Below are 16026 nucleotides of genomic sequence, written 5' to 3'. Positions count from 1 at the left end.
GTAATTTATGGTTTCCTAGCAAACCATCCATTTAATTCAGGCTTTCTCATTTATTTGCATAATAATCAATTCTTTGAAGGTTTTTTTGTTTGTTTGGTTTTTTTTAAGATTTTATTTATTTATTTGAGAGAGCGAGAATGAGAGAGAGAGAGCACATGAGAGGGGGGAGAATCAGAGGGAGAAGTAGACTCCCTGCTGAGCAGGGAGCCCGATGTGGGGCTCGATCCCGGGACTCCAGGATCATGACCTGAGCCGAAGGCAGTCGCTTAACCAACTGAGCCACCCAGGCGCCCTGTTTGGTTGGTTTTTTGGGGGTGGGGGGGCTATAACTATTTCCTCATTTTCATTTCTTATTTTGTTTGGAATTGTCTTAAGATGTTCCTTCCTTCCTTCCTTCCTTCCTTCCTTCCTTTCTTCCTTTCTGTCTTTCTCTCTCTTTTTTAAGTAAGCTCCACACCCAGCATGGAGCCCAGTGCGGGGCTTGAACTGAGCTTAAGACCTGAGCTGCTGAGATCAAGAGTTGGATGCTTAACTGACTGAGCCACCCAGGTGCCCCAAGAAACTATCTTCAATACCTCCAAAAAAGTCCAAATGCTATAGGTTTGAACTACTTAGCAAAACTAGCAAGTCTCCTGCTTTGGCCTAAAATGCTATCAACCCGTTGAGGTAATGGTGGTTATCTCCCGCTAATCCCAAGCACCAGTGGTAGATCAGGGTTATAATTTAGTTACCACTTAAAGGCAGATGTCCTCAGTAGATACCACTTTTTAAACCAGGGATCTGCGGTGAAAGTGACGGTGGTGGGTCACAAAGGGTCCTTGGTCAACCATGGTCAGTAACAATAAAGGTGTGTTAGGAAATCCTTCTTCTCCCTCTTTGCTGGTTTGTGTTAATCCTTGTCACCTTGGACAGAAAAGCCTTAACTAGTTTAGCAAGAGAAGGGTTCACTGCTTTTGTCCTGGATTGCCCGGAGCTGTTGTTTCTGGAGAGTTCAGTTACCATGGCAACGGTGTGAGCCGAGCCCCAGAGAGAGCTGTTAACTTTGAACAGGGTGAGTCTGGAAGGAGGTAGGAGGTTGGTGTGATCCATTCATTCATTCTCCTGGCATCGGGGATACCCATGTGAACAAGACAGACAAAGCCTAGCAGGACCGACAGGTTGTAAGAGTCAGGTAGACCTATATTCAACTGCCAGCCCTGCCTCTTAAGAGTGTGACGTCTGTCTGTCCTCTGTCGGCCTGGTCACGGAGCCTCCCTGAACTTCCTCTGCAAAATGGAGCTATTAACATCTGCTTGGCAGGTGGCTGAGATAAGTCCTGAGAGGCTGCTGGACCTGGCGTCTGCGCTGTATAAATGTTGGTTCCTTTCCTCCCTGTCCCAGCCCGGCCATTTATAGGCTCTGTGACTTGGGAGAAGGTATGTATCTGCTTGGAGATTCCATTTCCTCTCGGATGATTTCTAAAGTCCCTTCCGGCTCTGGGAGCCTTGGATCCTGAAGGGTTAAATATGGAAGTTCGGCTGCTCCCCGCTCCTTCCTTCCCGAGCAGAACTAACCCGACCTACCCGGAAGTACAGGTTCCCTCTGACGCCAGCAAACCCCCCACACCCCCACCGCCCACCCCCACCCCACCCCCACCCGGCCGCAGGTTTTCCAGGGCAGGGCTGATTTCAGATGTGAATCCCATGCTTGTCAGACCAGATTTCCTGGTTTGGGCTTGGGGCAATCCAGTTGCTCTAAACTGATCTTGCAGGGGACACATCCCTTTGCTTCTCTTGGCTCCTCTGCTCCCAGGGAGGACCCAGACTGCTGGGTCGAGTGGAGAACAGCAGTGGGAGTCATCACATCGGGCACGGAGCTACGGAGCCCGGCATTAGCTGCTTCATGGGTTTCGTTTGTGTTGGTTTTCAGGTAAGATTCACATAACATACAGTTAACCATTTTAAAGCGTATCCCTTGGAGGCGCCCGGCTGGCTCAGTCCTTAGCGCGTGCTACTCTCAATCTCAGGGTTATGAGTTCAAGCCCTGCATCGGGCACAGAGACTCCTTTAAATAAATAAGTAAATAAGTGAGTAAATAAATAAACCAAAGTATGTCATTCGGTGGCGTTTAATGCATTTTCAATGTTGTGCACTGAAACATCTTGTTCCAAAACATTTTCATCACTGTCCCAGGAGATCCCATGCCCATTAACTCATCATTCCCTGCTTCCCTCTCCCCCCCAACCCCTGGCAACCACTAATCTGTTTTCTGTCTCAATTGATTTAAATTTACCTATTCTGGATATTTTGTATGAAGGGAATCATACACTAGGTGGCCTTTTTGCAACTGGCTTCTTTCACTTAATATGTCTTGGAGATTTCCTTTTTATGGCTGAACAACATTCCAGTGTATGGGCATCCCACGTTTTATACAACCACTCATCTGTTGGCGGGCGTCTGCGTTGTTTCCACCTTTGACTATGGTAACTAGGGCTGCTGTGAACATTCATGGATAAGTATTTGTTTGAATACCTGTTTTCAGTTCTTTGAAAGTGTATATGCTCTTGGTAGGATTGCCATTCTGTCATGCTGGAGCATAATCTCTGCCTTCTTCACTGGCTGGTGTGAGGATCAAGGGTGAGAATAGAGGAAAAATAGTCGTAGTCGTACTAACAACTCCCAAATTTATGTCAGCAGCCTATTAAATATCTTTGTGTAGCTAACTGACCCCTGCATCTTAATACATCCCAAACCAACCCCTTGGTCTCCTCCCCAAACCTGCCTCACCTGCAGCCTTCGCCATCAGGTGGCAACTGATTCCTTCCGGCTGTTGAGGCTCTAACCCCACAGGCATCCTGGACTCCTTCCTCTCTTCCTCTCACGCTCCACATCCACCCCTCGAGAAACCAAACTGGCTCTTCAAATACACCCAGAATCTAACTCCCCCTCACCACCGACACCAGCACCAGGCCCCTGTCTGCTCTTCTCCTTCCCCTGCCCCTTCTGTCTAGGCTCAACCTGGCAGCGCATTACCCTTCTCCTGTGCAAGTCGGATCCTGTCATTCTTCTGCTAAAGACTCAGCAGCTCCTCTTACTCAGAGTAAACTCTAAGTTCACAGGGGCCGGCAATGCCCCGTGCAGTCTGGCCACCCTACCCCTGACTTCATTTCCCTGCTCACTCCTCTACAGCCTCTGCAGGCCCCAGCCCACCACCCCTGCTCTCCATGGGCCTGGGCGGCTCTGGCTTGAGATACTGGCACGTCTGTCTCCCTCCTCTCCAGCAAAGGCTCAAACGCCACCTTCTTCTTTTTTTTTTTTTAAGATTGATTGATTGATTGATTGATTTGACATAGAGCGCACAAGCAAGCAGAGTAGCAGGGAGAGGGAGAGGGAGAAGCAGGCTTCCTGCTGAGCAGGGAGCCTGATGCAGGGCTCGATTCCAGGACCCTGGGACGATGACCTGAGCCGAAGGTAGATGCCACCCAGGCACCCTCAGGAGTCCATTTGAACTGATGTCCCTCATTTAGAGCAGTAACAAAACCGCTTCCCATGCTATATCCCCTGACGCCCCCAGCCCGAGTGAGGCCAAAAGTGCACACCCCAAGCATCCTGCACCTCACCAGGTAAACAAGCCCAAAGGAGGGAGGCCGTGGATGTGGATACAGGCCCAGGGCCAACCAGACCAGAGCGCAGGCTTCGAGGCAGGAATCTTAAGAGGAAGTGGGCAGGGGGAGGGCTCCGTCTGGAGCAATCACGATTGCCAAATGGGAAAGACGCCAGCCCCAGATGCCTTCCTGGGGCTTCCTCTCCCTTTTCTCAAGCCCCGGGACTCACCTAACACAGCTGAGCCGTGGGGGCCAAGGGGCCCATCTTCCTGCTCCCTTTCCTCTCGTGCCCATAACCACACTCGGAGCCCACCCCCCACTGGCTGCCCTGCTCTCTCACCCCCTTTAGCCCTCCTCCCCCACCGCCCAAGGAAAGGGGGAGACCATTTGGCCAACTAATTGTTAACTGCCTTGGCGCTTCATTTTATAAAATGTCACTAAGGAGTTTGAATTTGGCTTGGGGTTTGAGTAAACACACACACTCTTGGTCCTGCACTCTGGGTGGCTTTCTCGTGTTTCATTTAGTGAAACGACGAAACACATTTAGGAGAGCTTCCTCTGTGCCAGACCCTCGGCCAGGCGCTGGGGGCCCGAGGAGCTCAGGGTCTGCTGGAGAAGCTAAAAAGGCAACCATAACCACAGTGTAGCCATGGGAAAAGCTGGGGGCTCTGGGACTCCAGAGAATTCCCTAGGCAGCCTGGAAGGCAGGGACTCTGCCCAGAGGAAGGTGTGAATGACAGTAATGTTATGATAATCAAATGAAGCTCCAGGCTCGGAAGTGGAGCTCACTGCTATAATTATTAAGTGCCTACTGTGTGTGGGACACTATCATTCAGGGGTGTGGAGGGTACTGTCTAGGATCAAATCCAGGCCCCCCTTGGAAAGGAGGATGGGCAGCAAAGTGAATATCCTGTCCTTGAAACTGTACCACTGCAAATTAGAAAGGGCACTCCCATGGTTGAGAGGAGCCAACTGAGTCACAGAGGTGGGCGCTCACTCCCCTAGATCACAGGTGCCTTGGAGATAGGATATCGGGCTTAACACTGCATCTGCAGCACTGAGGCATGACAGACTTTTTAAAATTATCTGGTGGTAGGATATTTATTGGTATGGTAATATAGAAACAGGTTGCTAAAAAGGTATATGTTGTATGACCCAATTTTATAAAATACATAGGCACATATACATCAATTTTTTAAGACCGACACTGGTAGGCTACAAAATATTAATAGTTATTATCTCTAAGTTGTAGATTGCAGATGTTTGTAAAAGACTTTATTATGTAGGATATTGGACATACACTAAAAAAGAGAATAAGATAATGAAACTTTTTCAGCCCAATAACCATCAAATCATCCCTGACCACACCCATCCATAGGTCTATGACATATTCCATGGAAGCAAGTCCACACATCGTACCATTCCTTCTCCAAACATTTCAATGCGTATCTCTCAAAATAAGACCTTTTACTATATTGCTATATATATACAAAACCACAATACCATTGCAACTAAAAAGATACACAATTATTCCTTACTATTATCAAATGGCCAGGCAGTGTCCAAATTTCCAGTAGTCTCATAAATGGCAGAGATGTTTCCATATTACAGTGGTTTTTTTTAAGCTTCTGAGATTTTATTATTTTTAATACATACATTTCACAAACAGAAACCTTCAAACACCACACACAACTCGATAACCAAATGTTTCCGTTTTATCAACATTCTTTTAACTATTTACACCATCTTCCCTCAACAAAAGTGCAATCCAAGACATCTTGACAAGAAATCTTTAGGACAAGAATATATTTTTGAGCTGGCTTTAACAATGCCCGTCCGTTATGTTTTCTTTCAATCACCTGGAAAAATAACAAAGTCAACAGGACATAGAGATGAGCTGGGTTAGGTGGCAGCCTATTAAAGGAACCAAAACACTGAACAGGAGTGCTTTCTCCTCAAGTCCTCCCCAAATGTCCAAAATTGCTCAAGAGCTGCAACGAGGAGACCAAAGAGGAGAAGCCATGTGGAGGTCCTAACCCGGGGACAGGAGAACCGACTGTACAGGAGGCATTGGTCTTACAGGACAAAACAGAAAACTTCAGCAAATTAGTTTTCATGGTCTACTAAGTTATGCATCAGCCTGTTAGTTTTAGTATTTAAACACCTAATAATAGGGCGCCTGGGTGGCTCAGTTGGTTAAGCGACTGCCTTCGGCTCAGGTCATGATCCTGGAGTCCCTGGATCGAGTCCCGCATCGGGCTCCCTGCTCAGCAGGGAGTCTGCTTCTCCCTCTGACCCTCCGCCCATCTCATGTGCTTTCTCTCTCATTCTCTCTGTCTCTCAAATAAATAAATAAAATCTTTAAAAAAAAAAATAAAAAAATAAACACCTAATAATATTCTTTCCTGATGAGTTCATTTCCCCCCCCAAAAGATATGAAAATACTTTTTACTCTGAAAATAAACTTCTTTTGCAAAACCTGGAAATTAAAGACCAAGGGAGAGCTCTGTCTTACTCAGAATGGAATAATTCACCCCACTACCCAATTTCATGGCCAATGTCTATCTTTTAATCAAGCAGTTGATAAACTCGGTATTATCACTCGCTTCAGATGCAGCCAGAAGAAGTGGAGAACTGAGCCAGCTACTAAAACAAAGGTTTCATCAATAAGCTTCAAGAACTTTGAAGGAGGAAAATGGCTTCACGAAATGGTAGTCCAAGTTCCCACAGTGCGGACATACAGTGTTTTTTTTTTAATTGGGATAAAAATTAAAACCGCACTGTGCAATTAGTTGAGATGTCACTTAGGTCTCTTTTATACATGGTTTCCCCTCCATGCCTTTTTATTTGCTTTGCAAACACCTCACTTGTCCTACCCCATCCCACACTTTGGATTTTGCCGATTGCATCCCTGTGGTATAATTCAACAAGCTTCTCTGTCCTTTGTATTTCTGATAAATTGATGGTCTAAGCTAGAGCCTGATGAAATTCAGATTAGCATTTTCTGGCAAGACTAATTCATAGGAGATGTTGTGTGATTTCATTAGGAGATAAATCATGTCTGGCTGTCTCTTGTTGTGTGACGTAAGCAGCCATTGCTGTTCAATGCTTACATCCCTTAATTCATGAGGAGTGGCAAGATGAAGTCATCCAATTTGGGCATTCTCTCTTCTACTATTAGCTGGAATACTTCCATGAAGAGAAACTTCTGCTCATCCCTATTTGGTTCCTTTGAGGTACAAATCATAAAGGAAGGGCAGGATAAATGCTTCATTCTTGCTCTTTATTTACTGGTCTTCAGAATGATGAGCTGGATCTTCAGCACCCACAAAGGGTGACAACTTAATTTTTTTTAATTATTATTTTTAGCATCACTATGAACTCATGGATTTATTTTTTATTTTTTTAAAGATTTTATTTATTTATTTGAGAGAGAGAGAATGAGAGATAGAGAGCACGAGAGGGAAGAGGGTCACAGGGAGAAGCAGACTCCCCGCTGAGCAGGGAGCCCGATGTGGGACTCGATCCCGGGACTCCAGGATCATGACCTGAGCCGAAGGCAGTCGCTTAACCAACTGAGCCACCCAGGCGCCCTGAACTCATGGATTTAAATATTTGATGTGTTTTAGTCTGTTACAGTTATTATTCTTTTTTTTTTTTAAGATTTTTATTTATTTATTTATTTGACGGAGAGTTACATAGCAAGAGAGGGAACACAAGCAGGGGGAGTGGGAGAGGGAGAAGCAGGCTTCCCGCGGAGCAGGGAGCCCGAATTGGGGCTCCATCCCAGGACCTTGGGATCACAACCTGAGCCGAAGGCAGACGCTCAATAACTGAGCCACTCAGGCGCCCCACAGTTATTATTCTTATTGATGTTCAAATCATCCCATCTTTGGTCTGTGGAAATCTCTTCAACTTGGCTGTGGGGTCCTTTGGACATCTGGTGAGTCTCAATAGCTTCTTTGCCAGATGATGTTTCAAGATGTTCCAAACTCCTCTTTTGTTCTGCTCCTTGCGTTCTGACCAGGAATCAGCCATTCTCTACGGAGCCCTGGTTCCTTTTGAGGGAAATGGTATTTAGAGATCACAAGCTGGGTGCCAGGGGTGTAATAGGCTTCTAAAATTTTTTTCTTCTTTTACTTTTTATTTTGAAATAATTTTAGGCTTACAGAAAAGTTGCAAAAATAGCAGAGTTCCCGTATATCCTCTTACCCAGCTTCCTCTCAGGTTAACTTCTTACGTAACCATAGTAAAATTATCAAACCCCCAAAAATAACATTGGCACTATACTACTAACTAAACTACAGACTTTATTCAGATTTCATTAATGTCCATTTTTCCATTAATGCCTTTTTTTTTCTGTTCTAAAATCCAGTCCATATCAAACCTGTCATGTCTCCTTACTCTCCTCTAATCCCGCTCACCTTTCATGACCTTGACGCTTGAAAAGTACTTCTCAGGTGTTTTGTAGAATGTCCTGCCCTTTGGGTTTGTCTTGCCTTTTCTCATGATTAGATCGAGGTTATGCCTTGTAGGGAAGAATAACACAGGCTCGACCCTCTTTTCAGGGCTCCAGGGGATACATGGTGTTGATACGTCTTATTCCTGGGATGTTAAGTTAATCACTTGGTTAAGATGGAGTCCACCAGCTCTCTCCATTGTCCAGTTACTATTTTCCCTTTGTAGTTAACAAATATCTTGGGGCAGGGGTGCCTGGGTAACTCAGTTGGTTGAGGGTCCTACTTTTGATTTCAGCTCAGGTCATGATCTCAGGGTTGTGGGATCAAGGGCTCCGCACTCAGCAGGGAGTCTGCTTCTCTCTCTTTCTCCCTCTGCCCTCCCCCTCGCACGCTCTCTCTCTTAAATAAATCAATACATCTTTAAAAAAAAAAAAAATCTCGGGGCGCCTAGGTGACTCAGTCCGTTTAGTGTCTGCCTTCAGCTTGGGTCCTGATCTCGGGGTCCTGGGATCGAGCCCCACATCAGGATCCCTGCTGAGCGTGGAGTCTGCTTCTCCCTCTGCTCCTCCCCCTTCTTGTGTATTCCCTCTCTCTCAAATAAATAAATAAAATCTTTTAAAAATAAATAAATAAAGATAAAAATAATATATCTTGGGAGAAATATTTCAGACCATGCAAATATTCTGTTTTTCCTCAAAATTTGCCCACTAATTTTCACATCCATCAGTGGATCTTGCCTGCAAAGATTATTATTGTGGTGTTCCAATGGTGAGTTTCTGTTTCCCTATTCCTTTTTGCATTTATTAACTGGACTCCTACTGCAAGGAAGAGCTGTCCTTCCTCTCCCTCCCCCCCGTTTATTGATTTATTCAATTATTCCTTTATAGCAGTATGCATTTGAGGATATTTTATTCTGTGGGTTGTAAGTTACTACTGCTGTTAGTATAATAGGCTTTGAATAAATGTTTCAGGGTGAAAGGAAAGCAAGCAGGGGAAAGAGGAGAAGAGATTGGAAGTAGAACTTGTTTCATTTAACAAATCTTGATCAGAAGACACTATACAGATCAGGCAAAGTGTTCCAGGCCATCCATGACCTGGTGGCAGTGACCTTTCTACAGTGGAAACCTGATTCTGTCGGGGAACACCCCACTGCCTGAGGCTTTGGGGGGCTGGTTCAGTGTCTGATTGGCATCTCTCTGTCCTTAGGACTCAGCCTGGCCAGGACAGGCACACTAAATGCTGGTTTCTCTAAGTCAGATCCTGCCCCTCTTAAGCCTACAGCCCTGGAAAATTTCCCCATCTCATTCAGTAAAAGGCGAAGGCCTTACAGTGGTTTCAGAGTCTACGTACTCTGAGCCAGCCCTCCACCCTCCCTGCCTTGTTCTCTCTGCCCGTGTTTCACTTGACTCCAATCACATTGGCTACATTCAGTTGGGGCAGGGTCTTTGCACTGGCCTGGACTGCACCCCCCCCCAGGATGGCCAGTGCTCCCCAGTCCTCCTTCAGGTCTTGAAGGTCACCCTTCGCAGAAGAACATCCATGACCACCCTACCCCAAACTGCTGTGTCTCCTCACACTGCTCCTTCCTTCCCCTCATACCACTATACATTTTTTTCCTATTTGTTTTTTCATCTTCTCTTTCCACTTCTCTTTCCAATCTACACTCTGGGAAATGCAGAGGTACTAGAGTGTGACAGTGAGAGGGGGACAATGACGGCACAATGTGAAAACCCAAACGGGTGGCCGGGGGGGGGGGTGTGCTCCCCAGAACAGGTAGCCTCTAGATCCAGAGCTAAAGGTCATTTAGGTGTTAGTGGATGAATGGAGGCATGTCAGGGAGAGAGAAAGTCTTTTAGGAAGCAGGGGACCCAGAGCAGGTCACTCAAGGGGGATTGTGAATGGCCCGGACATGGAGTCACCTCAGCACTCCAGCCAGGGTCCGTCCAGGGACTCGTGTGTGCCCGACCACTCAGCCAAGAGACACTCAGAGGGAATGGGAGAGTGGCAAACCAAACCACACAGCCCCTGGAGTCACCAGGGCGATAATGAACAGGGTAAGCGAGTGAATATTTAATTCCACTGAGAGTAAGTGCTGGACAGGAACAGAGAATGGTACCAGAAAGGTCACCTTTAAGGGGGGCGGAGTAAGAGGGGGGCGTGGCCCAAGGACTAGCTCTCAGGCGGAAGAATACTTCTGAACCAGGCCTTGGTGGGAAAAGCTAGGCATCAAAAACAAGACCTCAGAGCCATGGAGGAGGGATGTGGAGAGCCAGTTTTTGCTGGAGGGCATGGAATTTGGTCTTTAACCCCAGAACAGAGAGCCACTGAGGGGTTTGAAACCTAGAGATGACACCAGGTGACATGCATTCTAGGGGAGAGTCCATCTGCTCTTTTCTGAAGAAGCGGGGACTCCACTCAACAATGCCTCGTTTTTCAGCTTCTTTTATCTCTTCTTTTTAATTTTATTTTTTTAACTTTTTTTTTAAAGATTTTATTTATTTGAGGGAGAGAGAGTGAGAGAGAGCGAGAGCACATGAGGAGGGTCAGAGGGAGAAGCAGACTCCCTGCTGAGCAGGGAGCCCGATGCGGGACTCGATCCTAGGACTCCAGGATCATGACCTGAGCCGAAGACAGTCGCTTAACCAACTGAGCCACCCAGGCGCCCTCTTCTTTTTAATTTTAATTCTTTTCTTTTTTTTTTTTAAGGTTTTTATTTATTTATTTGACAGAGAGAGAGCACAAGCAGGGGGAGTGGCAGGCAGAGGGAGAGGGAGAAGCAGGCTCCCTGCTAAGCGGAAAGCTGGATGTGGGGCTCCATCCCAGGACCTTGAAATCATGACCTGAGCCAAAGGCAGACGCTTAACCAACTGAGCCACCCAGGCACCCCTTTTCTTTTCTTTTTTAAATTTTATTTATTTATTTGACAGAGAGAAAGACAGCGAGAGAGGGAACACAAGCAGGGGGAGTGGGAGAGGGAGAAGCAGGCTTCCCGCCGAGCAGGGAGCCCGATGCGGGGCTCGATCCCAGGACCCTGGGACCATGACCTGAGCCAAAGGCAGACGTTTAACGACTGAGCCACCCAGGCGCCCTTTTCTTTTCTTTTTTAATATATTTTTTTATTTATTTGCGAGAGAGAGAGAGAAAACGAGTAAGGGGAGGGGCAGCGGAAGAGGGACCAGGAGACTCCCTGCCGAGTGCAGAGCCCTTCCTGGGGCTCAATGCAGGGTGGATACCAGGACCCTGAGATCATGACCTGAGCTGAAGTCAGGCACTTAACCACCGGAGCCACCCAGGTACCTTTCAACTTTTTCTTAATAACTGCTTCCCCTAAATCCTAAGGACTGAATAACCATGGCATGGGTGGGAGGCCCCCAAAGTTTGCAGCCTCCCCTTTACTTGCTGACTCCTACGTTTGCCCCTCGGGTCCGTTTTTCTTCTTTGCATTTATCATAATTTATACTTATACATTTGTGTGAGTGTTTACTTGCTTATAATGTCTGGGCCACCGACCACTGTTACAATTGTGGAGTATATACTTCCATTTGTTTCCAGAATAATTTTACATGAGAACAGTAATAATGCCTAATAGTTACTGAGCCGTTACTATGTGACGGGCCTGATTCTGAACACTTTAAGGAGCATAAACTCATGTAAAGCTTATGGCTACCTTGTGAGGTTGCTCTAGTTTTTAATCTTCATTTTACAGATGAAAAAAACATGAGACCCTTAATATGTGGGCTCATACTCCACAGGCTATCCCCAAAACTTCTCTTATTCAATTATGTTTTAGAGGTCGCTTCTGGTTGGTATGTATAGAGTTTGCCCATTTTCCCTTGGATGTACTGTTCCTCTGAAGGACCAGATTTTTATTTTTCTCTTTACCTCCTATTATATTATCCCGTGTTTTTAGTGACTTTCCATTGTAAAGCTCCATTCTGCTGTATATTAATCTTCCAATTGACATTGAAAAAATATAAAGTCCAACTTTCTAAGTTAATGGGGAGGAGCTGGGGAATATTTACAGTAACCCCAGTTACTCTAGGATGGATTAGGGAGAAGCAGCAAGGGAGGGAAGCCTGGGGTGGCCCTTCTCCAGCCTGAGAAAACTTTCTGTGTTGCAAATCTGGCCTTTCTCTAAGGTTTAAAATTGTTCAAAGGCTTAAAGACTACCTCACCCAGTCCTCCTTTTCCCACAGAAGACCAGGGATGGAGTGTGCGATCCGGTCACAGGGATCTCCCCGTCAGCCTGGAGTGCTGTGGCCAGATTAGAACTTGGGGGACTTTTTTGCCTTTCTCTGCTGCCCTCAGTGGGCCCTGCATTCATTGCCAGCAGGCTCAGGTATAAGGTGCCCTCCAGGCTCCAGCCCTGCCCAGCCCTCAAGCCTCTTCTCTCCCTCCCCCACCTGATTCCTCCCACAGCTCACCCTCCTCCTTCTGGGCCCTGGAGCTCCCGCATATTTACACTCAGCAGTACTGGACTTGACAATGGCTCGGTTCCTCTGCATTTCCTGCCGACCACCAGCTCCAGAAGGCAGGGGCAGGCTCCGCTTTGCTCCTAGAGTCCCCAGCTCCTAGCACAGCCTCCAGCTAAGAGCATGAGATTGAAGAAACACTTGCTGAGCAAATGGATGGTTGTAGTGAGAAAATAGTGGAGAGTTATTACAGTGGTCAAGGTGAAAATTAAGGTAGGTCTGTGCTGGGTCAGCGGTGGGCAGTGGAGGTGGGCGTGGGTGGGGAAGAGAGATGAACCCAGATAGGAGAGAAGATTTGAAAAGATAGAACTGAGGGTTTTTTTTGTTTTGTTTTTTGTTTTTTGAGGGTTGTTTTTAATGAGGAAAAAATACACAATGGCCAATCCACACTCTATTTGTCCCAGAGGAGTAACTCATCAGTGGGGCAGATTATTTAGAGCCACTGAAGTTTTCTGAGTAGAAGAGCAGTTGCTCCGTGATGCACATTGTTCCACACATTTTGCATTTTGGAAGTTGCTTCAGTCTGAAGGTAATAGGGGCTTGAACCTGGTCTGGAGGGAAAACTGGTGGGCTCACCCCTCAGCCCACCTTGGCTGGTCCCACACACCTGCCCCAGAATCCCAACAGGTGTGGCCACTTTGGAGGTGCCCGAATCTCTCAGGCTCATGCGTGTGCATGTATGACTGATGTTCTGCCTTCAAAATCGCAGTTTTGTTGCCATGGTAAACAGGGTCGCTTAGGCAGTTTCCCTCAGACTTGGCTTCTGAACCACACTAGGAGGGAAGGCAGGCCAGTTTGCCACCAGGTGGCCCATGGCCCCTGCAAGCCACCGAGTGAAGGAAAGGCCCACGTGTTCATCCTCACCTTGAGTCCTAGTGGAGGAAGATGACCTGTGTTCAAATTCTGGCTCTGACACTTTCCGTCCTTAAGTTACTGAACTTCTCTGTGCTGCGTTTCCCTCAAGAGTAAAATGGGAGTGTGTGGGTTAAATGAGAATATACATGAAAAGCCTTTAGCACAAACCTGGTATGTGGTAATGGTTAGCTAATATTAAATCCCTCAGCACCCCCCCACCCCCACCCCCACCCCAAGTGCTCTGCAGAAGTTTGACAGGAACCCACAGGCATCTTTACACAGCAAAGCCACAGTGAGGTGCAGGGTGGTCTTCTAGGACAGTCAAAAGAGCAGGCCTGAGATGAGGAAGGGGAAAGTGGGCCTGCCTGTGTGGCTTTAGCAGCTCCCTGTGGCAAGGCCAAGAGCTTCCTGGACCGGTATGTGGCCGGCCCAGCTTCCCCGTACACCTGCCATTGGTCTCCACTGATGCTGGGCGGGCATGCAACTACGTGATGAGTATTCGCTGAAGGCATATCTTGGACACTCACTGGTGCCTTTTCATTCTTCTATTCTTTCATTCATTCGACTCAACATATGCTGTGCTGGACACTAGGGAGCCCATGTGTAATGAGATGTGTCCTCAAGGAGCTCACAGCCCTCGCAGAGGAACCAAGAGAGCAAATAGGTAACTGATCTGGCAGCACCTGGGCCAGTTGGCCCTGCCTGGGGAGGCAGGTGTGGACAGGGGGCACCCCAGGTAGAAGGCCCAGCTCTGGCAAAGCAGGGAAGTGAGGACTTCGGTTTTGCTGCATCTTAAAGCCTGCAGTGGGATGGCTGGGCAATGGGCTAAAATGTGGCCCAGAGCTTTGCAGATTTTAAGGATGGACTTTGCTTTTTCCAAAGATGCAGGGTAGGGATGGATTGAAAAGGGAGAACTGGCAGTTGGGGGTGGTAGAGGAGGGGAGGGGAATGGTGCTCTGTGTGGTGAGCTGGGACAAATGGTGAGACCTGGATCTGAGGGACATTTAGGGGTAGCATCAGTAGGACCTGGCCCCTGGCTGAGGTGACAGCCTTGCAAGCTCCCAGAATGACAGGCCCCTGTGCTGACTCTAGTCCCTGCACTGAGACTACCAGGCCACTCAGCCGCCAGGGGAGTTGTGCAAGACCGGCAAGGCATGGTGGGAAGCTCATTGCCTCCAGAGTCCATCCAACACCAGAGTGCAGCCTGGGTTTGGCTGAACTAACCTGAATGAACTGTGTCCCCCTCCTACAGGACAGCATGAACCTGGCACAGCATAGACACTTAGTAAACAGTAGCTGGGATTATGAATTTTTTATGACTGTGGGGAGCACAAAAGATAGCCTCCGTTCACTCAGCATGCACCCACTAAACATCCTGGGGACAGACTTTGGACATGACCATGAGCCTAGTGCTGAAACTGAATGCAGGAAGGACAGAGACATCAGGCAATAAACATCACAAGACTTGGGGAGAAAAGGTGTTTCCTTCAGAGCTCTTCACAATGCAAAATCTTTCAGCCTGTTGAGGGGCCAAACTCTGGCTTCTTTCTCAGAGTCTACACTGAGGCTCACCGTCATTTGGGAGGAACACCAACAGTGTTCAGGCCATGTGGCCTTTCTAAAAACAGGCCAGGGAGCCAGTATTCCAAGTGCAAGGCATTACCTGGGGCTCCTGGGCCCTGACACACAGGCCTAGTGCAGGCTGTCTTCCGGCATCTTCCAGGGCCCACTTCCTGGCCCCAGGGAAAGAGGTGGCTGTTTTATTGGCTTCTCCAGGCCCAGCCTGCTGCCTTCATCATGCAGCCTCCGCCCAGCACAGGCCTGGTGCCAGAAGCCTCAGAATATTTAATGGGAGAAAGGAAAGAAAACCGGAGTGACTGGGTCTGTCCCAAACGGAAGTGTTTCATGGCATAGTTGCCAGGTTTGTACCCAGCATTTTCTTCAGGAGCAGGGAGGCAGAGGGTGTCTTGATGTGCATGGCGGGTGCCAAGCACAAATGTTATTTTATTTTTTAAAGATGTTTTTTTTTTCTTTTTTTTATTTGACAGAGAGAGACACAGCGAGAGAGGGAACACAAGCAGGGGGAGAGGGAGAAGCAGGCTTCCCGCGGAGCAGGGCCTGAGCCGAAGGCGCTTAAACGACTGAACCACCCAGATTTTGTTTATTTGAGAGAGCGTGAGCGCGCACGAGCAAGCACGAGCCAGGGGGAGGGGAAGAAGGGCAGAGAGAGGGAGAAGCAGGCTCCCCGCAGAGCAGGGAGCCCCATGCGGGACTCTGCGGGAGGATCCCAGGACTCATATCGTGACCTGAGCTGAGGGCAGTCGCTTAACTGACTAAGCCACCCAGGCGCCCCACAAATGCTCCCATTACACAGACCGGGAATCCAAGGCGCAGAGAAGCCACTCGCTGAGGTCGCACAGATTCTGGGCCTGCCTCTACAGCAGTGTCCTCCTTCCTCTGTCCCTGTGCCTTTTACCACTCCCCCCCCCCCCCCCCCCGCCGCCCGAATAACGAGGGGGAGGAGGAGAAAGGAGGGTTAGGCTCCTCAATTCTGTGGTCAAAAGGAGTGAATGTCTCCACGGTCCAGGCCGGGTCGCAGCACCGACCTTCTACTTGGCGGGGTTTCCTCCATGCAACCCCCCCCACCCCCCCGGCC

Source organism: Zalophus californianus, chromosome 9 (genome assembly GCF_009762305.2).
Source record: "Zalophus californianus isolate mZalCal1 chromosome 9, mZalCal1.pri.v2, whole genome shotgun sequence".
NCBI classification, from domain to species: Eukaryota; Metazoa; Chordata; class Mammalia; order Carnivora; family Otariidae; genus Zalophus; species Zalophus californianus.
Note: the sequence above shows the minus strand (reverse complement) of the source record.